The 20,812-nt window shown below is 29.8% G+C and overlaps 1 protein-coding gene across 5 annotated transcripts in view; it reads right to left on the bottom strand.

Moving 5' to 3' along the window:
• Positions 1 to 20,812, bottom strand: part of LOC126741647 (dopamine receptor 2-like) — a 317,442-nt gene that overhangs the window by 37,513 nt on the left and 259,117 nt on the right. Inside the window, exon 2 of one of the 5 annotated variants that reach the window (XR_007662250.1) lies at positions 9,456 to 9,538. The exons of 3 other annotated variants lie outside the window; for them this stretch is intronic. The gene's annotated coding sequence lies outside the window, so the exon portion shown is untranslated. Of the gene's footprint in view, positions 1 to 9,335; positions 9,539 to 20,812 lie in introns of all 5 variants that reach the window. One more of the 5 variants, XR_007662251.1, reaches the window with a different exon arrangement.

Consider the following 20,812-nt stretch of genomic DNA (forward strand, 5'->3'; position numbering starts at 1 on the left):
GCATGCAAATGTGTTGACTTTCAAAAGTGTTCATGTTCAGAAAAATGATGATTGGGTCTGTTGATTTTAAGGCTGTTCGACATCAACAAAAAAGAGAAAATAGGAGTCAAAAAGACAACATAGCGGAAAAGCCGAAACCGAGCACATCTTTTGACAGCAGTGATATTTTGCTGCTTAAAGGTCAACCTGATTTTAAAAGTGAGCAAGGTAAATATGATAACGATGAAGACAATCTTTCTCCCGAACTGCCACTATTTTCTGATAATCCAAGTACGTCAAACAGCAATCGTAATACTAGCAGCCTTTGCGTGTTGGCAAATACGTTAGACATTTACGCGGTGTCAGACAGAGCCGGTGCAGCGATAGCTTCAGCCGTGCTTTAAGATTATAGAATTATTAGAAGCGAAGACTCCCAGAACATCATTGTTCGTCATAAACTCAGACGTACAAGACAAAAAAAAGACAAGAGCTACAAAAATCTTCAAAGATAGGTCTGTTGCGGGGCTTGTACTTCGATGGACGTAAAGACAAAACATTAATATTTACGGACAATAGAAAAAGGACATAGTCAAGGAACATATAACTTTATTACAAGAACCAGGTTCAAACTATATCGGTCATATTTCCCCTGTTTCTGGAACTGCCTTAAGCATTTTGAATTCTTTGACTGAATTCTTAGATAACTCTTCAATTTCGCTCGACAGTTTAGAAGCGGTTGGTTGCGACGGAACAAACATCAATGTAGGATCCAAGGGAGGAATTATTTCATTACTCGAAAGAAACATTTAGTGATCCCTGCAATGGTTTATTTGCCAGTTGCATGCGAATGAGCTTCCTTTGCGACATATACTGCAACACCTTGACGGTGAAACAACTGGATCTCGAGCATTTCGTGGGCCTATTATAGGAAAGCTGTTAAACGATTGCGAAAAACTACCAAGCGTAGAATTTTCTATAAAAGCGTGTGAATTACCTGATATTGATACTAACTTAGAGTTAAGTACAGATCAAAAATACCTTTATGAAATGTTTTTAGCTATTAAAAATGGTTACTGCTCCAAATCTCTCTTAAAACGTGACCCAGGCCGACTAGTCCTTTCCCGATGGTTGACTACTGTAAACAGACTATTACGTTTATATGTAATCACCGCAAATCCAACTCAAAACTTAATTACATTAGTAACATTCATAATTAAAGTGTATGGCCCTATGTGGTTTTTTATTAAAACGAAGCCTTCATGCATTCATGGCGCAAAACATATTTTAAAACCATTCAATTATGCAATTATTTGTCAGATGACTTAAAAAAAATAATTTACAAAGTGATTAATAGGAATGGTTTCTTTGGACACCCGGAAAATATAATATTGTCTATGTTGTGGAATAATCGGAGATATATAAGGCAGCTAGCTTATTGCAGAATTTTGAAGGCCAGGGCTAAAACACATCATAGTCAATTAAGACAACGAAATTTTGTCGTTCCAGATTTTAATTTTCAAGGTTCAGATTACTATGAGCTAGTAGACTGCCATGTAAGTTGTAACATGTAAGTTGGACCGAACCACCAATAACGTTTTCATTAACGGAAGTTGAGCTACAAGAAATAGTAAACGATCCAGAACCTTCCGCAATATCATATATTAAAGATTACCTTGCCACATACAAGCTGTGGAAAGAGCTGTAAAACTGGTGACTGAGGTTTCCTACGGTTTGTGATTATGAAAGAAGAGATGGAGCAATAAAATATAAATTAGAGTTACGGTCCATTATGCCAAAATTTGAGACTAAAAAAGATTTTCCTTCAAAGTAGTGTTGCACAATTATTAGTATATTTTTGAAATAAATTTTTGTTTTACAAAACCATAATACGTGTATTTTTATTCTGGGTTATTTATAGGGATTTTGGTCGGTGAGTTGTTGGGATATGAAAAAAACATAAAACATCAAAAAACCTCTTATTCCCAAGCATATTCTTCCCAAATCCAGGTATCATGATACTTAAAAAAATATTTATATATATGTATACACCCTGTGGCGATGGAGAGGATGCTAGTAAAAAAAAATAAAAACTGCAAAAGACTCCTTATTTCTAAACACATCTTTCCCAAAGCCGGGCATCTTAATTTTCAAAAAAAAAAAAACGACAAAAATTCAGGCTCTGTGGCGGTGGAGGGGATGTCAGTAAAAAATAAATAAAAAGAGAAAGAAACCTCTCACTCCCAAGCACATCTTTACCCAAGTCAGGCATTTTGATTTAAAAAAAAATATATTAAGTCCTATACTGTTGCTCCACCCCACATCTCCACAGACATCAAAATATGCCACATGGTAGGAATTTCGAAAGGGCTGTTCAGGCCACTTCCAAATATTTTTTTTAACATGGACCATTTCTAAAACACAGCCAAACCGATTGTCCTTGGCATTCCCATCAAATTTGCCAGGAAAAGAATCTAGAGAAGGTTCGGTAACAATTGCGTAGTCACCGATAGAAAAAAATTCTTCATTTTCTGACGAATTATCCATGTAAACTAAACTGGAACTAGAAAAACTTGTGTTTAAATCCGATTCATATTTTTTTTTCTTTTTTTCGATTTTCGATAAGCCGCTGGTTCCAGGCTCATTAGCATTTACAACTTCAATCGGTTCAGGCATATTGTCTATTTCTGCAAGAAAATTATCAATTTCTTCTTCAGCAGCCTCCAAGGTCATCTCATCTATATTTTCCCTAGAATTTAGTGTCTGTATGTTATTTTTCTTATTGTTATTTGTGTTTGTTTTTTCCTTATTTTTTTTTTAATTTTCATTTGTTTCTGCTTTCTTGGATTGTGTTTTAGTTTTTTCAGTTTTATTAAGGCTTTCTGCTATCTTGCGATTTTGAAGATCATCCGAGCTGATTCTTTTTCCAGCAGTTACCTCAATTTTCTGTCTGCGTTTTTGTTTTGGTTCAGAGCTTATTACTCTATTTTGTTCCAAAAAATTAATAACCACATCACTTACCCTCGCTTCTTTTTCGACGGGATTTTGCTGATTTCTGTTGTAACTTGGAATTCTCTCTAACAATTATTGTTTGTCGAGTGGGAAAATTCCGCATTTTCGGAAGCCGTTTTCAAGATTTTTTCCACCCTATTTACTAACAGCCTCCACTAGCTTTTTAAGGAGTTGAGGAATAATGCTTTTGGGGATGGAGCCAGTATTGATGTTGTGGGTCTTGAAATCGAGTAGAATTTTCCGCCAAGCTAAATAGGCTACGTCTAGGGGTTGCGTTAAATGGGTGGAGTTGGCAGGAAGACACAAAAATTAAATATTTTCTCGTTTGCAATTCTGAATAACTGTAGGTGAAATATGGGAGGATAAGTTGTCGCCTATAATCACTTTTTTCCCAGGAATCTTTTCTAATTTGGGCAGAACAAGAGAAATAAACCAGTCTTCAAAACACAACGAATCAAACCAACCGCTCTTGGATCTGTTATATCGCGAATTATCTGGACCATTCTTTATCCAGGTTGACCATAGCTTGTCTGATTTATATACAACGTAGGGAGGAAGCACGTTGCCAGCAGCGTTACCGCAAAACATATTGGACACCGCAGATTTGTTAGTATTTAAGACCCTCTCTATATATTTGGTCCGGCGTTTGGTCAGAACTCTTTTACGACCTGGATCGTTACTTAGATTCGTTTCGTCATAGTTCCAAATACAATTTGGAGGAACGTCCTTAAGTTCTTCCTCCAAATTATTAAAATATTCAGTTATGGTTTCTTCATTTATTTCGGCCCGTGATCTTTTTATGTTACTCGCAAACCGCTGCGTTAGTGTTGGGTTTCTTAGAAGAAAAGATTTAATTCAATCTTTTACAGGGATGTTTTCTGGAAACTGCTTCACCGTTATCTCCCTCGCGATCTAAATAATTTTTACCTAAATATTTAAGGTCGGTTTGGTCGATGAGGAGGCTTCCTCATCGACATAATGAGAAAGAGTGCAAATATGTGAAGTAAATGCATCTTCTTCAATTTTTTTAAAAACCGGCTATTGATTTTGTGTGTCTATTTTTAATTTTGTTTTTTATTGTCCCAACTGGAACTTTAAATTGTAGGGCAGCCTTTCTCTGAGAGAGTTCTCCGTTTTTTACTGCTTCTACGGCTCTATTTAAAGTCTCTTAGGTGTAGTTAACATAACTCCTAGCACCGGCTGTGCGTTTGTAGGTCGAAGGCATAATCTACTGAAAAAAAGCCATTTTCAAAACCGTTGATAAAAACATTAGAAAGAAAACGTAAAATATTGTTATCAGATAGGTAGGTATTTAAAGAAACTTTAAGCTCTAGATAGGCTTAACCTACGACTAACTTAGTTTAAAATATTAAAAACTCACCTATTTGTTATTAAACACAATAAACAGGTATTCTTTAAATTGAGCCAAAGTCACCCGAAAATTGTACTAAACGGCACGCTGTCTAATGAAAGACTAAAATAAAACCCGCGTGTTATTCGAATGCTTTTTTTGATGCTTTTCGATCATAAAAATAGAGCAAAGAGTCTATAGGCAACCCGAAATATATTTATGAACTTACGCTGCAGGACAAATTATATATCTTCAAAATTTAAATATTTCGCCCGTCATATAAAATATTTTTTAAATATGTGTGAAATGGAAGAAGAATGTGTAACTTCGTCATATATGTAGGCTTATGTATACATTTAAGAATTTTTTAAGTTAATTTTGTTATATTTATTTTTACAAAAAAAAAACACTATTTTAATCTTTTTCCTTGTTTTGAGAAAAAGTCACCCCCGTGAGTCAAAGTCCCCCGACTTTACGGTAGTCTACAAGTTCTTTAGAGTTATTCTGAAAATATTTAAATAATAGAGCTTTACTCAAATCTCTTAGATATATCCTGTACATACTACAAGTGCCAAAGAACATTCGACTATTCGTGCAATAAAATTCTAATAAAAAAAGTATTTACCACCTTAAATTACCAATAACACAAGTTAGCCCAATAATTCATTAGGAGCATAATTCAAAAGTATGTTTTTTGTATCACTTTAGTAAATATAATTAAATTGAACATACTAAAACTAGTGATTAGCACAGGATAACCTGAAAAAAACGTACATTTGGAAAATATTTAATTTAACAAACTGACATTTGACCTGCCCTCTTCGATTAAATTAATGAATGAGCCCCAGTACGTGCTTTATTATCGCATTATTACACCTACGTAATAATATGTTTACGTAGCTTTAACTGGCACATATCGATTTTATCAGTATTTATATCCCTACCCTATAAAAAGCAAACATAAATATATTACTTTAGAATATTTTTGGAATATGTCAGAAAACTTTAAATTAAATTTAATGGCATAAAAGTAAAAATAAAATGGTGAAAATATACCTAAAAATAATATCCAGAGCAAAAATTATAAACATTCAAATAAAGGCAATTGTTTCATATAAAATCCGCCTAAAACCTCGTTAATAGGTTAAACTCATTGATAGGTTAAAGAGTTTTTGAAATTTAAGATAGACTTGGATTTAGTTAACATCTATAGTATACGTGAGAATTACAATAATTACAGATCACTTTACCTAGATGTTAACACTCTGGGTGAATATTCTTATCTTGAAGTTTGACATTGGGTTCAAATTAGTCAAGGGTTAAGTCTAACCTAAATTATCCCAGTTAAGTTAGATATAAATTAACCTAAGATCTTTTATACAGCCTAGTTCATTTTAGATTTTAGTCGAAGTCAAAAGGTATCAATTTAAACTACACCTAGTAATGATGTTAATTACACATTAATTAACCTAAAATTTAGAAAAAAAAACATAAAAAATCATTTTTCTAATTGGTTAAAAATTAAGTTTAATTGCAACTGAGCAGAACTTAAATTATCCTTATTAAGTTGGTTTTAAATATAGAGTCATGTTATTTAACCTCAGGTTAACTCATGGTATAAGAATTTTTTGTTTTAGGTTCTCGTATAGAAGAAACTTGCATTAAAATCGAGATTTGCGTAACGTATGCTCTGTGTAAGAATTTTGTAACAGTTCCTTGGGTAACACCCCAGCTTATTTCATTAATGTTGATCCATTGTACTCCGTCTTTTAAAAAGCTTATTAATAACTCTAGAACCTTCTCTGAAAGCCCGGTATGTTGTAATTTTGTTATAAGCAATTCATGTAATATGGTATCGAAGGCAAGATCCACAATGACGGTATGTTTCTGTCCATTGCATTGAAAGCTCTTGTAATACAATCTATATCGCGATGAATTTGATTACAATTTTTAAAAAGTTATTAATTTATTTCTGACTAATTTGTTTAAATATTTGTGCATACATTTTTGAAAAAGTACGTATTAGCGCAATTGGTCGATTATCAGACACTTCATAATAGTTCCCTGCTGGAAAGAAACCCCTGTGAAATAGAATTTTTATTTATATAGGTAGGGGACTTACATACGACTAAAGTTATACTATCTTTGTTTGGGAATTTTTTGAGCTTTATTAATTTATTGCTTTTATAATCGTATTTTTTAGTTCAAAAGTCAATTTGTACCTGCTATCTAGTCTAGTCTACTAAAATTATCAGTTATAAAAATATTTTTATCCATTTTTTTTGCCACATTACAAAAATATTTATTCAAATGGTTTTCTATTTGCTAACTAGACAGTTTAATTTTTTTGAGCAGGTTTATGAGTCTGTTTTTATACCGTAATTAAGTTTGCTTCCAGTTCATATTACTAGTATCTCTTTTCATATTTCTGTAAAAGTATAAGACAATTTTTATGATTAACTGCATTTATTAAAGCAGCCGACTTTACGATAGTTCTAAAGTAATTAGTAGTTTTATTAACATCCTGTTGTATGTTTAATGTCTTTTTTGTTTTAAAAACCGCGGTGCAGGCATGATTGTGTTGAAAAGAGGGTTTTCATGTGTTACGCTATTAGTTATAGATATGTAATATAAAAAAAATAATTTTATGTATTTTTTAAAACAATAAATAATAGGCTTACTAAGGCATAACAAAAGTGGGTATGGTACATCAAATTATTACATTTATGTTTTTTACATTATTTTGTTGCTAAATTTGTTTAGTGATTTGACAAATTATTTAAATAAATTCATATTATTTAATTAATTTATCTTGAGATATGTTTTTTGTGATTTTTATAGGTATTTAAAAAAATGTGTAAAGAATAAAAAAAGCTGTCCAAGTCCAAAAAATTCACATTTCAAGCATGATTGTGTTTACTAATGATTGTAAATACATTATTCTATGCTAAAAGACAATTTAATATTAATTTTTTAACTCACTATCTGTAATTAAACCAAGTTGGAAAGAAAACATCAAAGTCGACGTTTTTTACGATTTTTTTTGTAAGTAATTGTAAGGGCTTTAATTTAAGTCTATTTCTATTTTTGACGAAGACCTATAAATTAAGATAATTCATATATTTTTTCTCAAATTTATTAATATTAGCATTTATAGGTTTAGTGGTAAAAAGCTCTGAAACTAGAAATATTAAGAAAACTAGAATATGTGGGGGTTAAGTATAATGTTTTAAGTTGGTTAAATTCATATGTATTTAAAAAAGTTAAATATAAAAATTCTATATTTAATATATTGAGCTGTAGATGTTGAATATGTCACAGAGAACTGTGCTTATTAATTCCATTGTTGTCTTTATTATACATTATTAATATGGTTACGCTATCACTGGTTACTATATCTACGGTCATCTACCTTATCTTAATTTATTGTATAGTGCAGACTTATAAAATATATGCGCACTATACTATAAATTAAGAAAAATGTGTGTATGTTTAGAATATTATACTTAATATAATACTTGGGTACAATCTTGGACTAATTTAAATTTTCATGCAAACGCTGACTACATTATGAAAATATTTTTAAGAAAGTCGGATTTATTAAAAGAATATGCCAAAGTCTATCAATGCATGCCAAACTTTCATTATATAATGCCCTTGCATTTCCTCATATCCAGCTTTATTCGACATTACTATATAACTTACCACAGTATATCCAATAACCCGAGAAAATTTAAGATATGACTAAGACAGCGATTCTGAAATGTAACCACTATTCATCTATCACTTAAGATTATGTGCTACATTTTTAATCCATTAAGCAAAGAACTATGTTTAATTCTCACTTATTTATATTCAAATTGGGAGGCATTTTAGCTAAATATATCTCTGTGTAATGAATTAACATTTTTTTTTAATGTCCACAATTATAAAACCAGAATAACTCCGGATAAAAAATCTTTAAACTAGAAAATTAAATGCTTAATTATGTTGGATATGGAGGTTTAAGTGAGTTTAACAAACTTCTAGACGATATAAAGCGTAGTAATGTTAATTAGCTTAAGATGCTAATTAAAGCGTCTATATTAAGTAACTTTTTAAACCTATTATTAATTCATTGCTTTTCTTGTTGTATTTTTTTTAATTTTCTAATTTTTTTAGTTAATCATCTTGCTTCCATAGTTAGGTCTTAAAACACTAATACAAGCCAAACTGCTCAGGTAAGAATTTAATGGAAGCACGATTAGCAATTTGTCCTTATGATATATTAGATTATTTTATACTTAATTTATCTATGTAGCTTTTTACTAAATAAATATTGAAATGTTTAAAATTAAAAAATCAAATGTAAAAGAATTTTTAAGAAAACAAAAAACTATTTCAAATATAATTAAAATATTTTAATAAGGTATTAAAAATAAATAGGATTCGATAATAAGATAAATATTAAAATTGGTGATTTTTAGGCATTAAGTATTAAAGTATTATAAAAAAAGGTATGCAAAATCATAATATAACCTCTGGATAAATATCTTTATATAAAGTTTCCTACACCACACTATAAAATGATAAGTAAACGAGTGTTTAACCCAAACTTTGACATAAGGTTTATATTACCCCGAGATTAATTTACCCAAGTATTTTACCCTCTATTAATAAACCCTTCTTTATAAATCTAAACTAAGTAAATTTAATAAAAGCTCAATTTAATCCTCTATAAACTGTATGTTGTTATATAGCAATTGCTTAATATACATTATATACATAATATACACAATATATGTTCTTTTAAACTAAAGAATAATTAAAAACTCTTTTTTCTTCTTATAAATGGGGTAAATATCTTAGATTTCTTCTCGTGTAAACTATAACATAATTTAAATAATTTACTTTAAATTAAGCATAACTAAAATGGCTATGGTACACCTAATTTTAGGACTATTCTTATTCCTTAACTTTTTACAATAAAACTTTTATAAATCATAGGACTCCTTACCTGTATAAAAAAGGCCGATAAAAAAACACCTCTAGCATGCTTTTAAGAGGCAGAAAAGAGAAAGGCTGCTGTACAAACAGGAAATGGGGGAATATAAAGTATTAAAACAAGCTCACAAACCTTTAAAACACTTTTTAAACTCGAGCATGGGCTTTGAAAATGCTTAGGAAGTTGTACATAACTTCGCCGAATCCTTCGTCGACCTATTTGAAAAGAGCTTTGTCAGATATAAAACTAAAATATATTTCCAAGTATATTTTTCTCCAGTTTTATGTATTAAACAAGTGTAAAAGGTTTTTAAGTGAAACTCTCAAGTATCATCTTTCCGTGCTGGGATTTTTAGGATTTTTTTTTGCCCTATAAAATTTTTTTTGCACTATAGTATGAAATTTCAAATCATTTTAAAGGCAATTAATTAAAAAAAAAGCTGAATGTTCAAAGAGGGCGACCGCTCAAAACATTTCGACGAATGTCGCATTATATTTCAGCAAATAAATAGGCTTCACAAAGGATAAAAATATCTAAATGAAGCCAAAAAAATTAATGTTAAAAAAGTTATAAAAGTGACATAATTATAATTAAATTCTCGTTAATAAAAAAGCCAGTATTTTTTATGATTATGTGGGTGTTTTAAAATGTTTTATATTATACAAGTCGCGCCCTAATTACCTTCCTTTATATCATTTTTAAAGGAACTCAACTGAATTTTAAATCTTATATTCCTGACTTTTATCCTTTAACTTGAATACAAATTAGAAATATGTGGGTTGCAGGCAATCAATAGTTTCCAGTCAACAGAAATGTTGAATTGCATGAGATATGAATCTGACACTGCAACCGATATTTTGTAGGGTTATTCTTGAAATGTGTTGATATATTTAGAAGGCTCATAAATCAGTTTATCTGCAGCTATTGATCTACACGAGGGTGTATAATTTAAGGGTAGCTATTATGCTGCAGCTTTTTTAAAAAGGGATTAACGTCCTATAAATTACTACGATAATATTTAGGTCTTAAATTAGTAACCAGTAGGTTTTATAATAAAATTTACCTTTAATTTGTTTTATAAGTGTAAAAGTTGTTTTATTCAGGCATAACAGAAGTGGATTTGGTACATCAAGTTGTAAAATTTTTGTTTTTTGCATTATTTAGTTGCTAAATTTGCCTAAACCTTCAAATTATTTATTTATTTATTTGATATTTAATAATTGACGCTATGTTTTTTTGTGAAATTTATAGCCGTATTTTATTTTAATTATTGCAATTTTTAACATTTAATATTTTAATTAAACTGATTTTTAAAGGAAATTAAAACCAACATTTTTTTACTTACTAAAAACAAAAAGTTTCACATTCGATACCAATGTTCTAATAAGACGTATTCCGATATCCACAAATTTCCGATTTTACGTTTTTTACAAAAATGCTTTCAATTCACTGTGTTCCTTCGAATTCTAATATATAGTAAATAAAACAGCTGATTTTTTTCTTTCTAATAGGTCGTATACCACAGTCGCTCCATGGTTTTACTAAGTGAGTGTTAATAGTATATACTTTGTCTATACTTTGTTGCATTATTACAATTAAAAAGGGTATCTTAAGTGTCTCTATTTTTAAAATGTCGAAGGTAAGTTACATTGTAATATCTATTATTTTCTTAACGCATTTAAATTTATTTATACTAAAATTATAGTAACAATATTTGCTTTTTAAATAATTAGGTCATATACGTCGTATTGTAATTCTGAATAACCATATTGGATACGACATATTCATAAAAATTACTGCTTAATACGACGTAACGATACCATGTATTTTGTGGCTTAGGTCGTATTAGAGCTATAAATAAATGTATTTGTATGGATTCATCTGAGCAAAATCTATAAGAATAATTTATAATTTAGGCATTTTAAACCAAATTATAAATTAAAAAAATACTGTGACACCTAAAGAAATTGAACGAAAAATATTTTTTTTTTATTTAGAGTAAAACTGGTTATAGCTATTAAACTGATTATAGCTATTTATTTTTTTATTTTACTTTTAAAGTTTGTTATGGGTAGATATTGTAAGCCTTTTACTTAAACGGACTATTGATAATGACAATAGCTTTAAATCAAACTATTACTAATGAACCCAAATTCATCAATGACGAAGTAAATATTACCGATATGATGTACAATATGCCTTACGATTTAGAAGTAATTAACGAAGATGACAATAACTTTTTTCAACACCCCTTTGATAAGATGATTCTTCAGAGATGACGCTCGAGTAGAGAGAACGTAGTGTTTGTCGCTCTTCAAAAATCCCCTCAAAATAGTGTTTTTAAAGTTGTTTTTTTACAAGATAATACAGTTAGGGGTGAGCAGTAGCCTTTTCATACGATTGACTTGTTTTTGAGTGTTTGTGTCCAGTGTTTGTGATAGTTAACTGCATTTAAGACATCCATTGTCATTTCCCGCCAAAATGGGTTTCTCAACAACAGATGTGAGAGAAATAAAATCCATCATTTCTAGTGTGTTTAACGATAAATTTCTCTCTGAAATAGCTGCGAAAGTAGCTGCATTAGTAAGAGAAAAATTTGATGAACAGCTAGAAGCTCAAAACCAAGAAATCGCAGCCCTTAAAGTAGGGTTAAGCCGGATGGAGGAAGAGAACTGTCAACTTAGAACTCTACTAGACAATCAAGAACAAACAATGCGCAGCAACAATGTCCGTATATTTGGCATCAAACATGACCAAAATGAAAATGTCCGAGAAACCGTACTGTCTATATTAAATAATAAACTAAAAATGCAGGTTAACGGTAGTGAAATAAAAAAATGTCACAGAATTTCGCCAAAAATTCCGGGCCGTAAACCGCCGGCAGTGCTTGTACGGTTTTCTACTGCTGATGTCCGTTTGTCGGTACTCAAAAGCAGAAAAATGTTAAAAAACACCGGTGTTTCCATTAAGGAGGATCTTACTAAATTACGGCTTACTTTATTAGACCGAGCAATAAACCTTTTTACAAACAAATTTGCGTGGGTGTCTAGTGGCAATGTTTATGTCAAAACAAGTGATGGTTCGGTGCATCGTGTAGTCTCGGAAAGTGATTTAATCAACCTTAAAAGCAATGTTGGGACTGAATAACTTAAGAACAAGTCCAAAACATCAGGTACTTTTTTATATATGATTGGCTTACTAAAATCTTTTTGTTTAACTTTACGACAAACTAGTTTTTCTTTTTGTTTTGGTGTAGGTGTAGGTATAATCCTTATATTTATTCTTTATTATTATTATTAAACTAACTTTTTATACTGAGGAATATACGTAGTTAGATAGTTTCTTGGCTAAGATTTTTTTTTTATAACCAGAGAACTTCAGCTTTTATTTTATACAGATATATCAATTTATTACAAGTGCATAACTAGTAAGTACCTAAATCTTCAACAACTAAGTATATATTTTTCCTAAAAACTTATAAGTAATTGCAATATTTTATGTCGTTAAAAATAGTACATATTAACTGTAGATCCCTGCTGGCTCATTTTGAGGATTTCAAGAATGATTATTGTAAAAAGGACTTTAGCCTGATTGCAGTCACCGAAAGTTGGCTTAGTCTTATTATTGATAGTAGTGCAATACAGATCAGTAATTATCAATTGATAAGAAATGATCGTCAAAATCTTAGGGGTGGTGGTATTGTTGCCTATATCCGGAATGGTTTATCATATGAAATTATTTTATCTGAAAGTCATGATTTTTTTCAAAGTTTATGGGTAAAAATTTTTATTAGTAAAGAGCCATACATTTTCGGCATAGTCTATAGGCCTCCAAGTTCAAATGTTCAGAGTTTTTTTTTAACTTTAGAGGAAACACTAATTGATATTTTTTCAAATTTTAATAATATAACGTGTCTAGGTGATTTTAACATTGATATATCTAAATTAAATTACAGTCATGCAACTCAGCTTATTTCTTTGTGTGAAACTTTCGATTTGAAGCAACTTATAACCGAGCATACTCGTATAACCAACAACACTAGTTCAATTATAGATCTTATTTTTACAAATCATGTTGGCATTTTGAAATCTGGCGTAATAAGCTCTACATTTTCTGACCATTTTGGCGTTTTTTGTGAATTTAATGTGACGGAGTCTATTGTACAACCGCACATTGTATCTTATAGATCCTTAAAAGATATAAACCTACACAACTTTCAAGAGGATTTGGAGGCTGTTCCATTTCATTTAATATATGAATTCGAATTCATAGATAATAAGATACATTTTTTTAAACAATAACTTACTCAAATTGTTCGACAAGCATGCTCCTATTAAAACTATAGTTGTTCGAAAAAAAAAAGATTCTCTGTGGCTGACAGATAATATTAAACTATTGCAAAAATTAAGAAATAAGGCATTAAAGGATTTTAAAACAACTAAACTGCCAGCTAAATGGAATTATTACAAACAGCTTAGAAACTATACAACAACAGCGATTAGAGCGGAAAAAAGGGCTTTTTATAATGATAAATTTGAAAATTGTACATACAAGGACAAGTGGCGTGAACTAAGAAAAATATTGCCATCAAAGCAGAAGCAAATTCCTAAATCTTTTGTAAATACCAACAATTTTAATTCATATTTTATAGATAGTACAAGAGTGACAAATATTGATAATTCTGATGAGTTAATTAATTTTTATGATTAGAATGCATTACCGACCTTAAATAAGTTTTCTTTTCATCCCACTGATTATAATACTATTTCTGCAATTATATTACGTATAAAGTCTAAAGCATTCGGGGTGGATAATCTTAATATTACGTTAATTCAACTATGCTGTCCTTTTATTATACCCTTTATTTTACATATTGTTAACGAGTGTATTAATAAAAACTACTTTCCCAAAGGCTGGAAAGAAGCCTTTGTGTTGCCATTGCCGAAAGTGCATAATCCAACAGATTTTAGTCAATTTAGGTCTATCAGTATTTTACCAACGTTTTCAATAATTCTCGAACGCATTCTAGACTCTCAAATTCGTAGTTTTCTTAATAATAATGATATTTTACCACCTAAGCAATCTGGATTTAGAACAAATTATAGTTGTACTTCGGCTATGGCGGACCTTATTGATGACGTAATTCGGGCTAGGGATGATGGTAAGATTTCTGCTCTGGTGTTGTTGGATTATACTAAAGCTTTTGATTTCGTTAGCCACTTAATTTTAAAGTCTTTGTTTCATTATATTGGTTTTTCTGATGCTGCTATTAATTTAATTGCCTCCTATTTAAATAATCAGATTCAACGTGTTAAAATAGATAACGAAATATCTGATCCTTTGGAAGTTGAAAGTGGTGTGCTTCAGGGTAGTATTTTAGGACCCTTGTTTTTTATCATTTACACGTCTAGATTTTATGTTCAATTAAAGCATTGTGCCCATCATTTTTACGCAGACGACACGCAGTTATATTATTCATTTTTACCAGGAGATTTTAAAATGGCTGAGTTTAAAATTAATCAGGATTTACAAGCTATTTGTGATGTTTCTTCAAAGCATTTATTAAAATTAAATCCTTCTAAGTCATCTATAATATTCATAGGTAATCGAACTAGTGTAAATAATATTTTAAATGGTATAAACATTAAATTGGGGGACGAAAGAATTCCAGTTGTTGACAAATGTAAGAGTTTGGGCCTTATAGTAGATAATAATATTCGTTTTAACCATCACGTGTCTAATATTCTTAAAAAGGCATATCTTGCTTTGAAATTAATTTATTTGCATAGACACTATTTAAGAAAAGATATTAAGAAGCTTTTATGTGATTCATTGGTCCTTTCACAATGTAATTATTGTGATGTATTGTATGGCTGGTGTCTTGATTATGAGGATAGGGGTAGACTGCAAAAGCTCCAAAACTCTTGCATTCGACTAATATTTGGCATTCGCAGGAGAAACCGCATTTCCCATAAACTTCACGAACTTGGATGGCTTAATATGCATAATCGCAGAATTGCTCATTCTTTAAAATTTTTTTATGAAATTTTAATATATCGTAGTCCGCCCTATCTCTATCAAAAAATAACTTTTAGAAATGATGTACACCATTTAAATTTAGGAAGAAATACTATTCTCATTCCGAGACATAAAACACAGTTATTTAAACGATCATTTTCTTACAATTTTGCTTATCAAATAAATTCTTTAAATTTGGATCCGGACCAATTATCAATTTCTTGTAATACTTTTCGTAATAGGATGATTGTACATCTAATGAATCAACAGGGTATATAATTTAAGTTCTTCTTTTTTAACTTTTTGAATGGTTCTTTTCTTGACTGGGATCATTTTATTTATTTATTGTCTGCAATAATTTTTCTATTTTTTGTTATTTGACACAAAATTTAATCTGTTTTTTGGGTATTTGCAATGTGTATTGTTTTGCTTGATGTTAAACTGTCAAATTTAGAATTTAGAACTCTTATTATGGTTTATTAGGTATATTATTAAAGAAAAAGCTGTAATTAGTTAGTTATTAGATAAGCGTTACTGTTAATGAGCGTTACTGAAATTACCATTTTTTTTAATGAAGTGTGAGGCCACAATGTTAAAGACCAGAATTTGCCATGGCAGAATTCTGAATTTGTAGGCCTTTTATTTGCGTAAATTTATTGCTAGATTTTATAAACTTGTATTTTTTTTGTTTCTTCTATGCAAATAAAAAATATTTATTATTATTATTATTATTATTATTATTATTATTATTATTATTATTATTATTATTATTATTATTATTATTATTATTATTATTATTATTATTATTAATATTATTATTATTATTATATAATCACAGCGTGAACGTTGATTTTTTGCATTCCGCAGACGTAATCTATGACAGTCTGCCAATAATCGACTTAAATAATACTATTGAAGCACCCCAAACGGATGAAATAGATGAAGATGACCTATCTCTATTGGGCTTAAAAGCAAGATTTGTTAAGCTAAAAATATACAAGAGCCCAAAGATAATTTTGATTCCGAATTTATACGATTATCACAAGAAGACGACTTAAATGAAGAACAAAATCAAAATAACCCAGATGAAGATAATCCTGATAAAGAAAACTCGCATGAACATAACTCAGACGAAGATAATAATATCCCAGATGAAGAGAGCCCCGGTTTAGTACAGTCTGAAGGTAAAATTTAACATCAGTAAAATACTAAAGATGGAAGAAAATTGTTGGGTAGAGGCCCAATAAATCTAAAACTTCTTGACTTAAATGTCGAGGTTTCGACTTCAGTAAAGTCATCCTCAGGACCCCTCGATCGAAACCAGATATTATAAGTTTTATACTTTAAAGAACATAGTAATTTTTTCCGAAATTTAAAAAAATAAACATTTCAAATCCGTTTACCATTGTAGTGTTCTAAAGATAACTTCATAAAAGTCGAACGATATTTAAATAAAGAAGCTTTACTTATATTGGACCCCTATTCAAAAATCTTCTCCCATCTTATTCGATTTTGGGTTGCAAAACCTATTTGAGCATCAATTTCTTTTTTTTTATAGATACAAAAATAGCTGAAAAAAGAAAATAAAGAATTATGGGATAAAAATGTCAATAAAAGAAAAAGAATGATGGGAGAAGAGTACATTGGATACACAAGATCTAAAGACGGGACAGTTAAACACGATACAAAAAGAAATAAAAGAATACTCGGACCTAAATGTATGTCGAGTTTTTGTAAAAAAGCAGAAAATCGTTTCTGCCACCTAATGTCAGAAGAAGTCCGACAATCAATTTTTTAAACATTTTGGAATATATCCTGGGAGCAAAAAAGGCTTTACGTTTTGTACATGACTAGTTACGTTGAAAGAAAAAGAAGTTACACAAAAAATCCATCCAGAAGACAAGGTTCCTTTCAGTACTATTTAAAAATTGAGGACGGAAAACACCAAGTATGCAAGCAAACATTTCTTGGTACGCTAGGTATAAAAAAACGAATGGTTAGGCACTGGGTTAATGAGGGATCAGTGTTTGGAACACAAAATAATCAGGAGGACATAAACAAAAATAAGGCTAATAAAAAAAATACATCAGTACATTCAGTTGAACAAAATAAAAAGCTAGAACAGTTGCACCTATTTTTAGATAGTTTGCCTAAAGTTGAAAGTCACTACTGCCGCAAAAAGTCAAACAAGTTATATCTAGAGAAAGATTTTAAATCAAAAACTGACGTATTTCAACTTTATAAAAACAAATGTCGAAGATGTGCTGCCCTTGTCAATAAGTAATTTTCTAAAAGGGTTTAACGAAATGAATCTTGCGTTGTTTAAGCCTAGAAAGGATCAGTGCGATTTATGCTGTGGATACAAAATTAATCAGATTAACGAAAATGTTTATCAGAATCATGTTTTAGCAAAAGATCATGCTCGAAAGGAAAAAGACTTTGACAAGAAGAAAGCACAAGATCAGTATATTTATTGCTTTGCAATGGACGTACAGGCCGTCAAATTATGTCCTCAATTACAAGCAAGCTCCTTGTATTATAAAACAAAATTGCAGATTTTTACCATCCATTTTGCACAATTTTACCATCTACAACTTGTCAAGCCATGCATGCAAAAATTTCCTGTCGAATGAAACAGAAGGGGAACTATGTTGTTCAGTTTTTGTAACCTGCATCATCAAACATCTGACATCAGCTTTGGAGGCAGACAAAAAACCTATTATTTTATACTCGGACAGTTGCGGTTATCAAAATAAAAATGTCGCTCTGTCCAAAGCATTGTCCTTTCTTGCAACAAAATTTAATATTGAGATTAAACAAAAATTTATTGAGAAGGGTCACACTCAAATGGAGGGTGACTCTTCTCATAGCTTTATTGAGAGACGATTGAAGGGAAAAGATATTTTTCTACCTACAGACTACATTAATATTATAAAAAATGCCAGAAAAAAACCCAATGCCTTTAGAAGTTGAATATTTAGACCACTCGTACTTTCTTAATTTTGATAACCCGAACTTGATGAGATATAACTCAATTCGCCCAGAAAAATTAAACAGTCCGTTAAAGGTGGCAGACTTAAGATGTCTAAAATATTTACCTTTGGGAGAAATCTTGTATAAAACTAAATACGACGACCCGTATGCAATTTTACCACAAAGACAAAAAGGAATTACCTTAGATGAATACGTACCCAGGCCCTTATACAGTTTAATAAAAGGTTAGAAATTTCAAAGAAAAAATGGATGGATTTACAACAGTTAAAAAAAGTGATTTCAAAGGACACGCACTACTTTTACGACCTAATAATATATTACGAAAAAACAGAAGTATCAAACAAGAAGGTAAACAATACAGATTAGTTTTTTAATATTAGTTTTGTATTAAACTTCTGTTTCCTAAATTTTTCATTAAAAAAGTTTTGATAAGGAATAAAGTAAATTCGTTTTAAATATAATCGTTGTTTAATTTGTCTTAACCCACAATATTTAAAATTTAGTTATCGTGCTAACATGACAACTACAAAGAAATATGTTGTATCCAATAAAGTCATAATATTATAATAAGACGTAACCCAGTTATTGCCGCCAATTTAAAAAATAAGTGAAAAAAAACTCATAATCTAAAACAAATAATAGAAAAAAAAAAGTATTAAAAAAAAACATTTTTTTCTTAAATATTTAAAAAAATATACGGTTTTTTCCTCCTCCTGAAAAATTTGGGTTTTGTGGGATACATCCTATTAGAATATTGGTATCGATGTCCAAAAGTTGACGAGAATATTTGAAAAAAAAAATTGTATTAAATAATTTGTCCAAAATTTATTGTATAGTTTTTATATTTTTTTGCATTTTTTAGGTATTTTTTAATTTTTTGGGGAAAATAAATTCAAAAGAAAATCAAGACAAAAAAGAAATTATGGAAAAAAATATCGAAAAACACAAATTATCAGGAAATTAAACCTAGATACCCTAACTAAAAATAAACTTAAACAAAAATATCTTTACTCACTAAAGACAAAAAAGTATACAAGTCGAAAAAGTGTTGAGAAAATAAAAAGGTAAACTAATTTTATATTAAACAGTTTATGTAAAATGTATTGTGTAGTACAATAATCTATTTTTTTTTGCATTTTATAAGAATTTTTAAATATTCTAAAGAAACTATTCCAAGGGAAAATAAAATAATATATATTTATTTAAACGTGTTACATACATATCGGTAATAAAAATATTTGTAATTTTATATAATAAAGCAATAAAAAAAATAAACAGAAATATATTTATCTTATTAATAATTTACAAATTTTAATCAAAACAGAAATTAGGACCATGTAATTTAATAAAAAGCTCAGTAAATAAGACCAGAAAAGTGTAATACAAGAAATGTAAAAAAGAGGTTTGTCTAAACAAAATTGAAGTTTCCATAAAACAATAAAAAAATTAGGGAAATTTTTAAATGAGCATCAAATATTATGGATGTTCAACAAAATGCGGTAACTATTTTAACTAACATGGCAACTTTTATATTTCTGTATATCAAATAAATTTATCGGTGAACAAACATCATTATAAAGGCATCATAATATTTTTAATCTGCCAACAAAAGCAGGCACCAAAAAATACACAAAGCTTAAAAAAAATCTAAATGAGCATCTAGTTTTCAAATTAATTTCAACTAAAATATTATATAATCATCAATTTTTTTTCTTCAAAGTTTTTATTTTGCATTCGGCAACAGCTTTCGTTAATAAATTACAAAAAAAACCGGCAATGTGCGTTTATACTGGAGTGACAGTTAACTGCGTTTGGAATTCCCATATATGTTTATTAGTTTTGGTGTATATAATATCTTAGTAGTATAAACAGTTGTTTTATGCACCGTTTTATTCATTTTAAACATTAAATTATCATGGAACTCGATACTGTTTTACCCGGGAATAGTTCTGATGACAATATTCAAATGGAGAATGAAATAGAAATTCCTTCATATCGTTCGGACAGTGATTCGGAGATTGAAGAATTAGAAACAAAAAAAAAGCGTGGCGAGATTAAGCAGTGGCTCTTTGTAAGAAAATTTGCATGTGTTAAAGAAGCGGAGGAAGTTGTTCGTGCAGAAAACACTTGGTCTATTTTAATAACACAAATGACTGAAGAAGGAAAGAAAAGGTTTTATCGCTGTAACAAAGTAAAACGTCGTGGCCCTTAGTGTGCGGCACAAATTTATTTACTGTTTGAAGGTACATCAAATGCTATTTTGCTCTATCGTGTAGAGGCTGCCCATAACCACGAGTCAATTGGAATTCGTTCTGATTACGGAATAAGTCAGGAAGTTAATACAGAAATAAACAAACTATTTGATTTACATTTGAAGCCTTAAGCTATTTTAAAAAGTCTTGGTAAGATGGAGGGAGTAAAATTACCATCAATGAAACAATTGAACAATTATCTATCAAGTCGTAGACGTGTTAAAT

The sequence above is a fragment of the Anthonomus grandis genome, chromosome 10 (assembly GCF_022605725.1).
Source record: "Anthonomus grandis grandis chromosome 10, icAntGran1.3, whole genome shotgun sequence".
Taxonomy (NCBI): Eukaryota; Metazoa; Arthropoda; class Insecta; order Coleoptera; family Curculionidae; genus Anthonomus; species Anthonomus grandis.